Source organism: Molossus molossus, unplaced genomic scaffold, assembly GCF_014108415.1.
Source record: "Molossus molossus isolate mMolMol1 unplaced genomic scaffold, mMolMol1.p scaffold_m16_p_14, whole genome shotgun sequence".
NCBI classification, from domain to species: domain Eukaryota; kingdom Metazoa; phylum Chordata; class Mammalia; order Chiroptera; family Molossidae; genus Molossus; species Molossus molossus.
The window spans coordinates 25,506,388-25,523,283 of record NW_023425349.1 but is presented as its reverse complement, the minus strand read 5'-3'; the positions used below and the strand labels follow the sequence as shown (position 1 = coordinate 25,523,283).

The window sequence follows — 16,896 nt, the reverse complement described above, 5'->3', positions numbered from 1 at the left end:
GACACGTATCACTGCTATAGAACCTTGAGGTGTGGTTCTGCCACATAGCCCTGAGCCTGATGCTCTGACCATCTGGCACCTTCTGTGAGGCCCCTTGTAAGGTCCTTTGTGCTCTCACAAGCTCAAGTGGGTCCTGCTATTGTACAGGAGAACTTCATCTGGATAGAGAACATTCATGGTGGTCCTTATGACTGGTTGAGCTGTAAATAGGTGGGTCTTGGATGCAGATGGTTGATCCATGTGCCTTACATAAGAGGGCCCCTCAGGTCTTTATCTGTCAGCATGTAGATACCCTTGCACCCACGTTAGCAGCTGCTCAGCTTCCCTTGTCCATGTAGACCAGGATTGGTGGATTCCATCCCTTCTCCATGTATATTAGTGTTTTTTCCAATTCCTGACTATTTTATCAGTGCTCTGATAGGTCGTCTTGAAAATATATCTTTACAAAATTGTGCAAGAATTTTGGTGTGTATCCTCCTAGAACGAACACTGCCAGGTGAAGGTGTAAAACTGTGTAACTTGGACAGGTTCTGCAAATTCTTCTCCCAGCATAGGGCCTTTCCTCTCTCTCTTCAGGGAATCTGCTGGGGTCTTTGCTTCCTCACTTTGTCTCCAGGGCTGGTCGCCGCCAGACCAGAAGCTTGCCAGTCTGATGGTAACAGTGTTTTCTCCCCAGTGTTTGCAGTGTGTGCGTCTCCATTGAGGAGATCGGGCATCTCTGACATTATTGGTGTGCGTATTGCCTCTTGTTGGAAGTGCATGTTTTTGCCCTATGTCCCTTTATAAAATACTGACTTTTGAGAGTTTTCTGTACCATGGGGATGTTAATCCTTTCTTTGGCCTTGGGTTGCTTTCCAGCTTGTGGTGTGTCTTTCCAGATTTCTACATTTTTTTTTGTATTTGTTTTGGGCACACGAAGAACCAGGCATTGCCTGACTACCTTCTGGCCCTAGAGTCACACTTAGCACAGCACTCTCTACCCTGAGTATGCGCACACTTACTAAAAGGGCTTAGTATTATCATTATTTTTATGTCTTATCTCTAATTCATCTGGGATTTCCCTTTCAAATAACAAAAATGCTACTTCAGATTAACAAAACAACAACAAATACATGAGCAGATACAAAAAAATACTTATTATAATAATCCATTTATAGGAAATGTCCAGAATAGGTAAAGGAACAGAAACAGAATGCAAGTTAGGGTTTCTAGGGATAGGTGGACAAGGGAGTAAGTACTTTTGGTGCAGGGTTTTCTTTTGGTGTGATGGAACATTCTGCAACTACATAGTGATATTGGTTGCATAGCATCGTGAATGTACTTCATGCCTAGGAATGGCGCAATTTAAAATATAAACAATAAATTTTACTTCTAACTTAAAATATATCACACCATAGAGTACATGAAAGTAAAACATAAACATTAAAAAAAAAATGAAAGAGTTCAAAAAGGTAAAACAAATTCTAGTGGGAGTGGGAAAGCAGGTTGATCAAGCAGCTCTAGAGCTGGCCCTGAGACATTTTTCAGAGTCAGCTCCTTGTCTCTGGAAGGAGCCAGTGCAGGTTCAGCTGACTATTCCACCAGCAGGGGTAGTGAGCCTGAGGTATGTCAGGGTCCCCTGGAGGAGATGCTGCACAGGCCTGCCCTGGCTCGAGAGCTGCTGCTGGGGCAGCTGCTGGAGGTGGCACAACAGCTAGAGGTAGCACAACCACTGGGGTTTGATATCACTTCAGGTCTGGAGCAGCCTCCAGGTCTGTCCTTGCATCTGGCTCCTCAGGTTGTTTGACAGGTGTTGAAGAAGGAGCCAGCTCTGCATCCTGAGCTGGTGCTAGAGTTGCAAAGATCACCCATGTGCTCCCCAAAGACAGAACATAGCCAGAGCTTTCCAGACAAGCTGCAGCCCAGGACCCACCAGAGGACTTCTCCCCGCCATCTGGCCAGCAGATATGTAGTCTGAGGCTGGTCTTTGCTTCTGGCCAGCATTTGCTCTTGGTTTGTCTGGCACTGACCCCTCCTGATACGCTCACATGCATCTCCACCCTTCATTCCATCCCCTCCTCCTCCACCTTCTCACCTTTAGGTTCTGCCTCTCTGGCCTCCAGGTCCTCTGGACCAATTGGTTGAATGTGGACATGGTGCTCCAGGTTGGAGTTGTAAATTATGAGCTGCCTGTGGAGTCTGGGTTGTTTTAGGGATAGAGTCCTCCTTTAGCCATCCCTAGGCTTCTTGGTGGTCCAGACTTCTTGGTGGTCACACACACTTTGAGACTGCTCTGGCCTTCAGTGGTGTGGCATACCTGCCCCTCACTGATGGAGATGGGGTTGGGGTCTATGTCAGCTGCTCCCCAATGTCCTGTGTTGAGTTTTGCAATGACAGTGACTGACACCTGGTCTGAAGGCCTCAAGCCATCTCTGGCCCTAGTTGCTGCTGCGTCTACCCACTGGACCTTCTGTTCCTCTATCAGGCCCAGCCCTGTGTCTTCACAGACCTTTACCAAGGGAAAATGAAATTCACCTCCAGGGCTCGGGATAAACCTCAGGTATAGGGTGCCATCCAGATAGCCTTGACCTGAGGTGTGAACATGATTGGCACACCAGGCTTCTGACTCCTCCTCAGCATGTTTCTGATCAAGACAGGCCCTCTCCATGTGATGCCCCCTTCTACTAAACACACCAGCCTACACACATAGGCTTGCTCAGGTGGATCAGTGTGGTGGTTTGGCCCGAACAAAACTGCTCCGGGTACCTCTGGGTCCGTCATGAAAAGGGCCACAGGCATCAGGGCCCTTTTTGGCAGCGTCAGAACATATCACTGCTGGCTTTTTTGAGGCCACGGCCTTGGGACATGGGCTATATTCAATAAGAAAATATCCTGTTGTTTACATTGTCTGTAGTCAAGTAAGCTGGGTAGGGGCTTTTCTAGAATGTGGCTGCCTGGTTACCTATATTCCAAGTTCTGTTGGGCTGTATCATCAAGAAGTAAAGGCATCACTCTTATCTGAGGGGATGCTTGAAGAAAGTGTTTTCAAAGCACATATCCAATAAAGAACTGGTATCTATTATATGCATATACCCCTTAATTCTCAACAATAAGAAAACAAACAACACAATTAGCAAATGGGCTTAAGCTCTAGGAAGGACAGAGATGGGCAAAGGCCTGGCCCTACACCCACACGTAGTGGTAGAGAATCCACGTGGATATCTCAACTACAAAGATTTTCGTCCCTGAGGAGTGAGGGGTTTCAACCTCCTGCTGGGCTCTCCAGTCAGGAGCACCAGAGCTGGGAAGAGGAGCCTACATAACATCTGGCTGTGAAAATCACTGGGGCGTCTGTCTGCCAGGGAGAGATGGGGGTCTGGTAGAAAACCAGGTGCCCTCTTAAAGGGTTAGCATACGAAATCTTGTTTGTGGGCATACATCTCAAGTTCTGACAGAGATGCTGGCTTAGAGCAGACTGGAATCATACAGAGAGAGGGCTGGAGGGACAAGCTGCTAAGGTCCCTGTGCTGAGTCCATCTCTCATACCACCTACAAATGCCATTTTTACTCGGTCAAGTGCTCCCCTCCATATGGCATCAGCCTGGAGAATGCACTAGCCTCACCCTTCCAAATCCCTGTGGCTTTGCCCTATCAAGCTCATGCTCTGCGGAGGAATCGGCTGGCTGTGGCCAACCTGGGTCCATGGTCTAGACTTCCTTGGAAGGCTCTTGAGGAGGTCTTAGAAGACTTGAGGTAGTAGAAACAAACAGAGAGAGACTGAATTTTGTGGCTCTGGGATGAGGGCCATTTTTCCCTCACACGCCTGACTGCCACCATCATATTTGTGCAGAGCTTTCCTTCTATATGGCCAAATCGTAATCTGTTTCAGCCTTATGAACTCTGCAGGCCTCACCCTGATGACTCCTTGAGTTCCTGGTCCACCACAGAGATTTGCAGGCCCCAGGCATGTGCAGCTACCCTTGGTGTACCCTTAGACTTTTGCTAAGTGGCTTCAGGTTCAGCACTGGTACTGAGTTTGAATCTCATCACTACTGGTGAATAGCATTCATTCCTACCTTGTGAATGGGACTACTCATACAACTTACGTACCGCCAGAGGCTCTTTCAGTGACTGAGCCTAAGAAGCAGCCAGAAAACAGAAGCATATCTCAGGGTGACTTGAGCCCTATGCTGACCTCCTAGGCTTGGTACGGGTGAAAGCCAGCCTTGGCATACCGCCTGGCCCCACCCACATGCACCCAGGCTTAGCAGACAGAGCCACAACTGTGGATTGCTTTGTAGCTCCAAATAGGTACCCTAGGTCCAGGCATTGCATCTGACCTGCACCAGAATCTATGCCAAGGTGCTCCTGAACCAACACCTGGTGGCAGGTTTCAGACTATATCAGAGTACAACCCAATCAGCTTTATAAGAGCATTCCCAAAGGGACATGTTGGCTGCCACCAGAACCTCATGGGATGAATTCTGCTTCGTAAGGTCAGTCCCCACACAGCAGCTCATGCACTGTTGTCAGGGTTGATTGTCATAACCAGCCAGCCTGAGGGTCGATCCCACCCATGGATGGGCCAACAGCAATCAAGACTCAGCCACAATATGAAGGTTCATATAATCCACTCAAAGGACATTCCTGGAGCGCCTGGCTCAGGTGATCAGAGAGATTGCACCACTGAGCCCCACAGGACACCTACTACATAAGGGCTCCATACCAAGCCTGGGAGACATAGCAGATCTACCTAATACACAGAAACAAATACAGAAAGGCAGCCCAAATGGGGAGACAAAAGAATAAATACCCTAAATGAAAGAATAGGAGAAATCCCCAGAAAAATAAATAAAATGGAAGCCAACAATCTACCAACTACAGAGTTCAAAACAATGATTGTAAGGATGCTGAAAGAACATAGGGGAATTATGAATTCATTGAGAACTTAAAGAGATAGTAAGCATAAAAAAGGCCATATAAACCATTAAAAAGAACCAGTGAGAAATGAAGAATACAATATCTGAAATGAAGAATACATTAGAAGGAATCAGTAGCAGATTAGATGAAGCAAACAATCAAATCAGTAATTTGGAAGAAATACTGATGGCAGAAATACCCAACCAGAGCAGCAAAAACAAAAAGATGAGGACAGATTAAGGGACCCCTAGAACAACATCAAGTGTAATAACATCCACATCATAGGGGTACCAATCAGAAGGAGAGGAGAGAGAGCAAGGGATTGAGAACCTGTTTGTAGAAATAATGACCGAAAACTTCCCTAAAATGGCAAAGAAAATAGACATACTATTCCAAAAAGCACAAGCGTTCTAAACAAGATGAACCCAAAGAGGTCTACATCAAGGCACATCGTAAGTAAAATAACAAAGGTTAAGAAAAAGAGACAAACTTAAAAGCAGCAAGAGAAAGATAATTACCTAAAAGGGAGCTCCATATAAGGCTGTGAGCTGATTTTCCAATAAGCATTTCAGGCCAGAAAATATTCACACAAAAAATTTAAAGTGATGTAAAGCAACGCCAGACTACCAAGACTACTCTACCCAGCAAAGATATTTAAAATGAGAGGAGAAATAAAGAGCTTCCCAGACAAGAAAAAGCTAAAGGAATTCATTACCAAAAAATCAGTATTACAGGAAATATTTAAGGCATTTCTTAAGAAGAAAAGGTGGGAAAAGGACCATAATGATAAAGAATAAAATAGTAATAACTATCAATAATTACTTTAAGTGAAAATGGATTTAATGCTGCAATAAAAAGACATAGGGTAACTGAATGTATAAGAAAACAAGACCCCTATATATCCTGTCTACAAGAGACCCACCTTAGAGTGAAATACACAGACTTAAAGTAAAATACTTGCAAGTGGAAACAAAAAAGCTAGAGTAGCAGTACTTAATATCAGGCAAAATAGACTTTAAAACAAAGGCTGTTGTGACTTTTGGTCAAGATAGCGGCATAGGGAAACATGGTACTCGCCTCATGCCATAACCACATCAAAATTACAACTAAACTACAGAACAAACATCCTTCAGAACTGCCTGAAGTTGAGCTGAATGAAAGTCCTACAACTATGAAATTAAAGAAGCTGCCACATTGAGACTGGTATGGAGGGGCTGGTCCCTCACCCACGTGTGGTGGATAAAAATCAGGAGGGATACCTCGAGGAGCAAGGGATCCTCGTCTCACACCAGGCACCCAGCTCAGGGTTCCAGTGCAAGGAAGAGAAGTCCCCATGACGCCTGGCTGTAAAAACCAGCAGGAACTGAGGCTGATAGAAGCTGAGGCTGCTGGAGTCCCAGGCCGTTCCTCTTAAAGGGCCTGTGCATGGACTTACTCGGATCCTCTCCCCCTGAGCTCCAGCATGGAGGGGAGGCAGCTTGAAAGGTACCAGAGACATACGGGGAAGAACTGAGTTGTTTGGATTGGGCAAGGGCTGGAGAGGCAGCTCTTTCCTGGACAGATGTGCTGACAGAGGCCCTTGTTCCTTTGGTGAGCACCGTCGACCTAGGCAGATGGGTGCCATATCTGGGACTCCAGCAACCTGGCTCACACTGTTTGCCCCATCCTGGTGATTCCCTGAGGCCCTGCCCCACCCAACTTTTGGGCCCACCCATGCTGTTTCCAGTGGCTTTACCATAGGATTGGCCTGTTTTGGTTCCTGCTTCAGATTTTTCTAAATTTTCTCAAACAAGCGTTATCTGGCCATAGCAAGCCCCACACCTCTCGCTAAGTGGTCCCAGGCCTGGCGCTAGAAGAAGCCAGCCTTGGTTCACAGCTTGGCTTTGCCTGGGCACCTTCAAGCCCAGACAAGAAGCAGCCATTGGCAGATCACTTTGTAGCTTATGCCTGGTGGCCCTGGGGTAGAACACAGGGAGTGGCTGACTTTGCCCCAGAACCAACACACCCAGTGGAGAGCTTCAGACCACATTGAAGCACCACCACCCAACCACCTCCACAAGTGACACACTCAAGCAATGGGCTCAGTGGGTACCAGAGCCCTGCTGAGGTAAGCCTTGCTTTGGGTGGTGGGCCCCTGTACAGTTGATTATCCAAGGCAGTCAGAGGTTGGTGGTTAGTAGGCACAGCCAGTCCTTGTAGCTGATCAGCCTGAGTAAAACCCTCTCATTGTTGTGCCAACAGCAATCAAGACTCAATTACAACAGAAGGGTGTAAAGTCCACATAAGGGGTGCACATTGAGGACCCAGCTGGGTGACCAGGGAGGCTGTGCCAATGTACCCTACAGGACACCTGCTACAACAGGCCACCCTAGGAAGCCTAGAAGACATAGCAACTCTACCTAATACATAGAAACAAAGACAAGGAGGCAGCCAAAATGAGGAGACCAAGAAACATGTCCCAAAAGAAAGAACAGAACAAAACTCCAGGAAAAGAACTAAACAAAACGGACATAAGCAACCTAACAGATGCAGAGTTCAAAATACTGCTTATAAGTACGCTCAATGAACTTAGTGAGAATTTCAAGGAACTTTATGAGGATGTCAAGGAACTTAGTGAGGACCTTAACAGCATAATAAAGGACTAGTCAGAAATGAAGGATTCATTAACTGAAATAAAGAAAAATTTACAGAGAACCAATGGTAGAGTAAGTGAAGCCAAGAAGCAAGCAATCAATTTGGAATATAAGGAAGCAAAAAACACCCAATCAGAACAGCAAAAAGAAAAACGAATAAAAAAAATTAAAAAATGAGGATAGTGAAAGGAGCCTCTGGGACAACTTCAAGTGTACCAACATTTGCTTCATGGGAGTGCCAGAAGGAGAAGAGAGAGCAAGAAGTTGAAAACCTATTTGAAAAAATAATGACAGAAAAGTTTCCTAACTTGGTGAAGGAAACAGGCATACAAGTCCAGGAAGCACAGAGAGTTCCAAACAAGATGAACCTAAAGAGGTCCACACCAAGATCAAAATGCCAAAGGTTAAAGACAAAGAGAGAATCTTAAAAGCAGCAAGAGAAAAGCAGTTAGTTACCTACAACGGAACTCCCATAACACTGTCAGCTGATTTCTCCAAAGAAACTTTGCAGGCCGGGGGGAGTGGCAAGAAATATTTTAAGTGATGGAAAGCAAGGACCTACAACCAAGATTACTCTATCCTGCAAAACTATCATTTATAATCGATGGCCATATAAAGAGCTTCCCAGACAAGAAAACGCTAAAGGAGTTTATCATCACCAAACCAGTATTATATGAAATTTTGATGGGTCTTCTTGAAGAAGAATAAAAATATGAACAATAAAATGGCAATAAATACATATCCATCAACAATTGAATCTACAAACAAGATGAGCAAGCAGAACAGAAACAGAGTCGCAGATACAGAGAACTTTTTGTTGGTTGCCAGATGGGAGGGGGTTGGGTGAAAAGATGAAGGGATTAAGAAGTATAAATTGTTTGTTAGACTTACAAACTTCAAAGGGAAGGGAGGAGGTGAGGCGGGAAGAGAGAAACCAAAGAACTTATATGCATATATGCGTAACCAGTAGACACAAACAATAGTGTGGGGAAGGCAGGAGTGGGGGTGGTAGGAAGGGGTCATGGGGGAAAAAAGGAGGGGCATCTGTGATACATTCAACAATAAAGATAAAGAAAAAAAAAGGCTCTTGCAAAAGAAAAAGAAGGACATTACAAACGGTAAAGAAATCAATGCAACAAAAGGCTATCACCCATTTAAATATTTATGCACCCAACATAGGAACCCCTAAATATATAAAGCAAATCTTGATGGACATAAAGGGAGAGATCAACAGTTATACAGTCAGAGTAGGGGAATTTAACACCACATTGACATCAATGGATAGTTCTTCCAGTCAGAAAGGCAACAAGGATATATTGGCCTGAAATGACACACTGGACCAAATGGTTCTACTTGCTATTTTCAGAGCATTTCACCCCAAAGCAGCAGAATTCTACATTCTTTTGAAGTGCACATGGAACATTTTCAGGGATAGACCACATGTAAGGACATAAAACAAGTCTCAGTAAATTCAAGAATATCAAAATCATATCAAGCATCTTCTCTGACTTTGACAATAGTATGAAACTAGAAATAAATTACACGAAAAAAAAACCTGAATAACATTCACATGGAGGCTAAATAACATGTTACTAGAAAATGAAACATGATACTAAACAATGAATTGGTTGCCAATGAGATCAAGGAAGAACATCAGAAGATAATCTTGAGACATGAAAATGAAAACACAACAACCCCAAATCTATGGGACACAGTGAAAGCAGTCCTAAGAGGCAAGTTTATAGGAATATTAGACTACCTCAAGAAATAATAAAAATCTCAAAATTTTTAACCTTCACCTAAAGGAACTAGAAAAAGCCCAAAGTGAGTAGAAGGAAAGAAATAATAAAGATTAGAGAGGAAATAAATAGAGTAAAAAAAAAAAAAAAAGTGAAATATCAATGAAACCAAGAGCTGATTCTTTGAAATTATAACCAAGATTGATAAACCCTTAACCAGACTCATTATGAGTAAAGGAGAGCAGACCCAAATAAATAAAATTAAGAATTAGAGAAGTAACAACTGACACCAGAGAAATACAAAGCATTATAAGAAAATATTATGAACAACTATAGGCCAGCGAATTGGACAACCTGAAAGAAATGGATAAATTCCTAGTTACATACAGTCTTTCAAAACTGACTCAAGAAGAAACAGAAAATCTGAACAAACTATAACTAATGCAGTGATCAAAAAACTCCCAGCAAACAGAAGTCCTAGACCAGATGGTCTCGCAGGTGAATTTTACCAAATATTAAAAGTAAACTAACATCTCTCTTACTCTATTTCAACATTTTCTTTTTTTTTTTTTATCCTCACCCGAGGACATTTTTCCATTTTTTGTATAGATAGAGTGGGAGGGAAAGAGAGGAAGAGAGAGAGAGAGAGAGAAACATCGACATGAAAGGGACACATCGAGTGGCTGCCACCCGCACGACCAACCAGAGCCGGGGACAAACTGCAACCGAGGTACATGCCCTTAGCGGGAACCGAACCTGGGTCTCTCCGGACCGCAGGCCGACGCTCTAACCGCTGAGCCAAACCGGCCAGGGCTATTTCAACATTTTCAAGAGGAAGGAAGACTTCCAAGCTTATTTTACGAGGCCAGCATTATTCTAATTGCAAAACAAGATAAGGACACAACAAAGAAAGAAAATATAGGCTGATATTCATGATAAACGGATGCAAAAATCCTCAATAAAATATTAGCAAACTGAATCCAGCAAAACTTAAACAGATCATACATATGATCAAGTGGGATTTATTCCAGGGATGCAAGGTTGGTGTAATTTCCTCAAATCAATTAATGTGATACATCGCATACACAAAATTAAGGGTAAAAATCATATGATCATATCAATAGAAGTTGAAAAGCATTTGACAAAATCAAGCACCATTTATGATAAAAACTCTCAGAAAAATGGAAATAGAGGGAACATACCTCAACATAATAAAGGCCATATATGACAAACCCACAGTCAACATACTCATTGGGCAAAACTAAAAGCATTTTCCTTAAGATCAGGAGCAAGACAGAATTGTTCATTTTCACTACTCTTATTCAACATAGTACTGGAAGTCCTAGCCAAGCAGTCAGACAAAAAAGAGATAAATGGCAATGAAATTGGAAAGAAGTAAAGCTCTCATTTGCAGCGGCCATGATACTGTATATAGAGAACCGGAAAGATTCCACCATAAACTACTGGAATTGATAAATGAATTCAGCACAGTATCAGGATACAAAATTAATTATTGATAATAGCCATTCAGAAGTCAGTTTCATTTTTATACACCAATAATGAAGTCAGAAACGAAGAAAATAACCCCATTTACAGTAGCATAAGAAAAAATACCTACGAATATAACAAGGATGTAAAAGACGTATAGTTGGAAAATTATGATACTGAAGAAAGAAATTGAAGATGATACAGATAAATGGAAGTATATATTGTGCCCATGGAAAGGAAGAATTAACATCATTAAAATACCCATACAACCCAAAGCAATCTATAGAGCAACCCAATTTCTATCAAAATACCAATGGCATATTTCACAGGACTGGAACAGATAATCCAAAAATTTATATGGAACGACAAAAGACCCCAAGTAGCCTTAGCAGTCTTGATAAAGAAGATATTTGGAGTTATCACGCTACCTGATAGCAAACTATTCTACAAGGCCATAGTAATAAAATAGCATGGTAGTGGCATAAAATCATTTTCAGAGCAATGGAACAGAGTGGAGAGGCCAGAAATAAACCGACAGCCCAATTAATATTTGACAAAGGAGGGAAGACCATACAATAGGGTAAGGACAGTTTATTCAATAAATGTTGCTGGGAAAATTGAACAGATACATGCAAATGTAACTAGATCAACCTTCTTAAACTATATGCAAGAATAAACTCAAAATGAATTAAAAACTTAAATATAAGTCTCAAAACCATGAAACTTGTAGAGGAAAACATAGGCAGTAAAAACCTCTGACTTTTTTCTTAGCAGTATTTTTCTGATAAATCTCCACAGGCAAGGGATAGAAAAGAAAAAAATAAACAAATGGGACTTCATCAAACTAAGAAGTTTTCCACCTCAAAGGAAACCATCAACAAAAGGAAAATATAAGGTACTGAATGAGAGAAGATATTTGCCAGTGATATATCTGATAAGGGGTTACTATCCAAAATTTATAAAGCATTCATACTCCTCAACACCCCGCCCCAAACAAATAAAAATGGGCAGAGGACCTGAATAGGACATACAGATGGCCAATAGACATGAAAATATGCCTCACTAATCATCAAAGAAATGCATATTAAAACCCTGATGAGATATCTCTTCACACCTGTCAGAATGGCTATTATCAATAAATCCACAAATGGCAAGTGTTGGTGAGGGTGTGGAGAAAAGGGAGCCCTTCTGCACTGTTGGTGGGAATGCAGATGTTGCAACCACTTGGAAAACAGTGTTTAGGTTTGTTAAAAAATTGAAAATAGAACAGTCTTATGACTCAGTGATTCCACTTTTGGGTATGTATCTGAAGAAACCCAAAACACTAATTTGAAAGAATATATGTACCCCTATGTTCACTGCAGCATTATTTACAATAGCCAAGATCTAGAAGCAACCTAAGTGCCCATCAGTAGATGAGTGGATTAAAAAGCTGTGGTACATATGTAAAATGGAATATTACTTAGATATAAAAAGAATGAAATCTTACTATTTGCAATAGCATGGGTGGACCTAGAGGGTATTATGCTAAGTGAAATACACCATTCTGATAAAGAGAAATATTATATGATTTCACTTATATGTGGAATCTAAAGAACAAAATAAACTAAATTCAAACAGACTCAGTCACATAGAGAAAACTGATGGTTACTAGAGGGCAGGGGTTTTAGGGGACTGTATAAAAGAGGTGAAGGGATTAAGAAGTAAAAATTGGTAGGTATAAAATAGTCATAGAGATGTAAAGTACAACATAGGGAATATTGTCATGATATTGCAATAACTGTGTGGTGCCAGATGGGTATTAGAAATATTGGGGAGAACACTTTGTCAAGTATATGATTGTCTAACCAATATGCTGTTCACCTGAAACCAATACAAAATAATATTGAAAGTAAAGTGTAATTGAAAAAAAAAACTAAACTGATACTTCCAAATGCCTTTTCTTATTTATACTCTGACAAGGGTATATGAATTTCCTAACAATTTTGCCAATTTATTAATATTAAGTTGTAATTTTATTTTTTGCCCAGTGAGTGTGTGTGAAGTAACATTTTGTCTTATTTTGTTTTCTCTTGATTACCCATGAGTTGAGGACATTTTTAATATATATTTATTAGTCATTTATAGTTCCTGGTTTGTGACTTGCCCATTTTTCTATTCTATTTGTTGTCTTTTTTTGTTGATTTGTTGCAATTTGCCTTATGTAGATTGAAAAACATTTTATCCCACTCTTTTGTTATATAGAAATTTAAAATTTTGATGAAGTCAAATTTGTAAATCTTTTCCTTCATGGTTTTATTCAGGTTAAATACTTTTTTGTTGTTGTTGTTAAATTGATAGATTAAAAAAATTAGGAATTCTTATCAGGTAACCTTTCACTGACTAAAGGAGTGATCATAATAATTTGTTATTATAGTGGATGATTTTAATGAATTTCTGAGTATTGAACCTTCATTAAATTCTTTGGATAAAATCTACTTAGTGGTGATTTACCCTTTCAAAAAACTGCTGATTTCAATGTGTTACTAATGTATTTGTGCATTATACTCATAAGTTAGAATTATAGTGTTTATTTTTTTCTTCCTCTCTCTTCTCCCTCTTTTCCTTTTCTTCCTTTCTCCCTGTCTCTTTTCATTCCTTCCTTCCTCTCATTCTCTGTGTATTTTTCTTTATAATTTTTGATGTTGTGGTTATGTTGTTTTGTAGAATGATTTAAGTTTTCTCCTTTTCTGAACTCTATAGTGGTTATATAGTATAAGAATGAGTAAACTATTTGGTAAATGTTTTCCAATTAATTTATTTGAGTCTAGCAGTTTTCTTTAGATGATCTTTGACTGCCCTGTAGTTTTTTTCCCATAGTTATTTGTATGGTCAGGTTTTTGCTAATTTATAGTTTCTTAGAAAATTGTCCATTTCAAATATATTTTCACCTTTGTTAGATCAAGTACATGTTTTCCTAACAATTTAAAAACTCTAACTAGCTCTGGCTGGTTTGGCTCAGCAGTTGGAGCGTCGGCATGCGGACCAGAGCGTCCCAGGTTCAGTTCCCGCTAGGCCCTAGTGGCTAGGGGCACATACCAAAACAAACAAACAAACAAACAAACAAACAAACAAACAAAACTCTAAATTTACTTCCTTTGTTTCTTCTAATGTTATTATGCATTGCTGTCCAATGGTCTGTTTTATTGATCTTTTTCAATAACAGTTTTGGTTGGCTTTATTTATTTATTGTCTTTTTTTTTTAATCCTCACCCGAGGATATTTTTCCATTTTTTTGTACAGATAGAGTGGGAGGGAGAGAGAGAAAGGGAGAGAGAGAGAGAAACATCGACGTGAAGAGACACATCGAGTGGCCGCCACCCGCACGACCAACCAGGGCTGGGGACAAACTTGCAACCGAAGTATGCGCCCTTAGCGGGAACCGAACCCGGGTCTCTCCGGACCGCAGGCCGACGCTCTAACTGCTGAGCCAAACTGGCCAGGGCTATTTATTGTCTTTTAATTTTGGCATCTATTTAATTAATTGCTACTTTTATTTTTATAAATTACTTGTTTTTCTTGCTGAGTTTATTTTTTTATTTTTTTGTATTTTTTCCTTTGATAATTTCAAACTTACAGAAAAGTTGCCAGAATAGGACAAGGAACTCCATCTCTATACTCTACCCACATTCATCAACTATAGTTGACCCTTGAACAACTTGGTGGGGTGATTAGGGACCTGACACTCCTCCCAATTGAAAATCTGTGTATATTTTAACTCTCCTCAAATTAACTACTAATAGCCTACTGTTGATTGGAAGCCTTATAAACAATGGATTAACATATTTTATATATTATGTATATTATATGCATTCATGACATACCTAACCTTAATTTTTTTTGATATTTCTAGGCTATGTGGTTTGTCTACAAGTGTTTTCAAATTGTTGCAAATACAAAAAAATGATCTATTTATTTATAGAAAAAAATCCATGTATAAGTGGACCCAAACAGTTCAAACTTCTATTGTTCAAGGGTCAACATACTTACATTTAGCCCCATTTATTTACTTTTTTTTCCCAGCTCTATAGAGGTATAATTGACAAAATTGTATATGTACTTAAAGGGTACAATGTGATGATTTGATAGACATATACATTGTGAAGTGATTGCCACAATCAAGTTAATTAGCCCATCCATCACTTCGTATAGTTCCTTTTTTGTGAGTTTGGATGACAACTCTTAAGATCTACTCTCTCAGAAAATTTCAAGTATACACTACAGTGTTATTAATTATAGTCTTATAATTGGAAGTGTGTACTTTAGCATTCTCTCCCTGAATGGTTTTATTTATGCATATTAATTATTCAGAACCACTTGAGTGTAAAATGGAGGCATTTTGCCCAGTTACTTCTAATTACTTAAGTATGATATTTTTAAGAACCACAGTACAGTTATCAAAACCAGGAAGTTTAATAGTGATGCAGTACTATTATGTAAGCCACAATTCATATTTAGATTTCATCAGTTGTCCAAAAAGGCCCTGTGTAAACTATTCCAATCTATGATATGATTTAAGACATGTATTGCATTTAGTTGTTGTCTCTGTAATGTCATTTAATCTGGAATATTTCATTAGCCTATTTTTTTATTTCTTGACTTTGACATCATTAAAGTATAGGCCAGGTGCTATTTTTTTCTTTCTTTCTTTTTTAGAATAACTCTCACTTTAAGTGTATCTGTTTAGATTAGTTCAAGTTACACGTTTTTGGTAGAAGTACCACAGAAGTAATAACATATTCTTAGTGTATTATATCAGGAGTCACTTGATGTTGTTTGTTTACAGTGATATCTGTAAGGCTTCTTCACTCTAAAGTTATTATTTCCCTCTATTAATAAGTAATTTGTTAGGAGACATTGTGTGATGATGTAAATATCTATTCCTCATAAACTTTTTGCCTTTGGATTTATTTTATTCTATTTCTAGCCCATCGTGTTGAAAGCTTAGTTTATTTATTTCATTTTTCATTTTTTAAAGTACTTAAGATTATAAATTTATTTATTTTTCCTTTTTATTAATTTATTTTTGTTACAAATGTTTCTCCTTTTTCCTCCATTGACCCCCTCCTCCCGATCCCGCCCCTGCACTCGTCCCCAGCATTGTTCTGTGTCCATGGTTATGCATACCTCCACATAAGTTCTGTGATTTATCTCTTCCTTCCCCTATCCCCCAACCCAACCCCCCTTCTGAGGTTTGTCAGTCTGTACCCTACTACTGTGTCTCTGAGTCTGTTTTGTTCATCAGTTTGTTTTGTTCATTATATACCACAAATAAAATGTGATATTTGTCTTTCTCTGATTGGCTTGTTTTGCTTAGGATAATACTCACCAGGTCCCTCCATGTTGTCTCACAGGATAAGAGATCTTTCTTTCTTACAGCTGCATAGTACTCCATTGTGTAGATGTACCACAGCTTTTTTATCCATTCATCTACTGATGGGCACTTGGGCTGTTTCCAGATCTTAGCGATTGTAAATAGTGCTGCTATGAACATGGGGTATATATATTCTCTCTGATTGGTGTTTTAGGCTTCTTAGGATATATTCCTAGAAGTGGGATCACTGGGTCAAATGGCAGTTCAATTTTTAACTTTTTGAGGAAACACCATATTGTCTTCCATAGTGGCTGCACCAGTCTGCATTCCTACCTGCAGTGTACCAGTGTCCCCTTTTCTCCACACCCTCGCCAGCACTTGTTTGATGATTTGTTGATGGCAGCCATTCTGACAGGTGTGAGGTGATACCTCATTGTTGTCCATAAATTTTTCTTAATACATTGTTTAAACATATCAATTGGAAGTACTTACAGTAGGGCTGGGAATGAAAGGAACAAGTAGGTGGGGATATTGTTTATAATAATCTGCTGCTAAGACACTGGCAATAAGAATCTGAACAGAGTATTTGAAAGTTGCCCCAAGTCACCCATTTCTTAACAAAATGTTTTTAGTCTTGATTTAAAGAACAAAAGATATGCTTTATGATGATTGTGATTGTCACTCCTATGAGTAATAAAAAATTCTTGAAAATTGTGAAATTAAGAAGTTACTATTTCTTTAGTGCCACTGGCACCTCAGGACTTGTTTAATATACAGCTATCTC

At 40.0% G+C, this 16,896-nt stretch overlaps 1 protein-coding gene across 2 annotated transcripts in view; it reads left to right on the top strand.

The window, feature by feature from the left end:
- Positions 1-16,896, top strand: part of TMEM38B (transmembrane protein 38B) — a 67,374-nt gene that overhangs the window by 17,705 nt on the left and 32,773 nt on the right. Inside the window, exon 1 of one of the 2 annotated variants that reach the window (XM_036262103.1) lies at positions 11,631-11,654. The exons of the other annotated variant lie outside the window; for it this stretch is intronic. The gene's annotated coding sequence lies outside the window, so the exon portion shown is untranslated. Of the gene's footprint in view, positions 1-11,630; positions 11,655-16,896 lie in introns of those variants that run through there. 2 annotated transcript variants of the gene reach the window in all.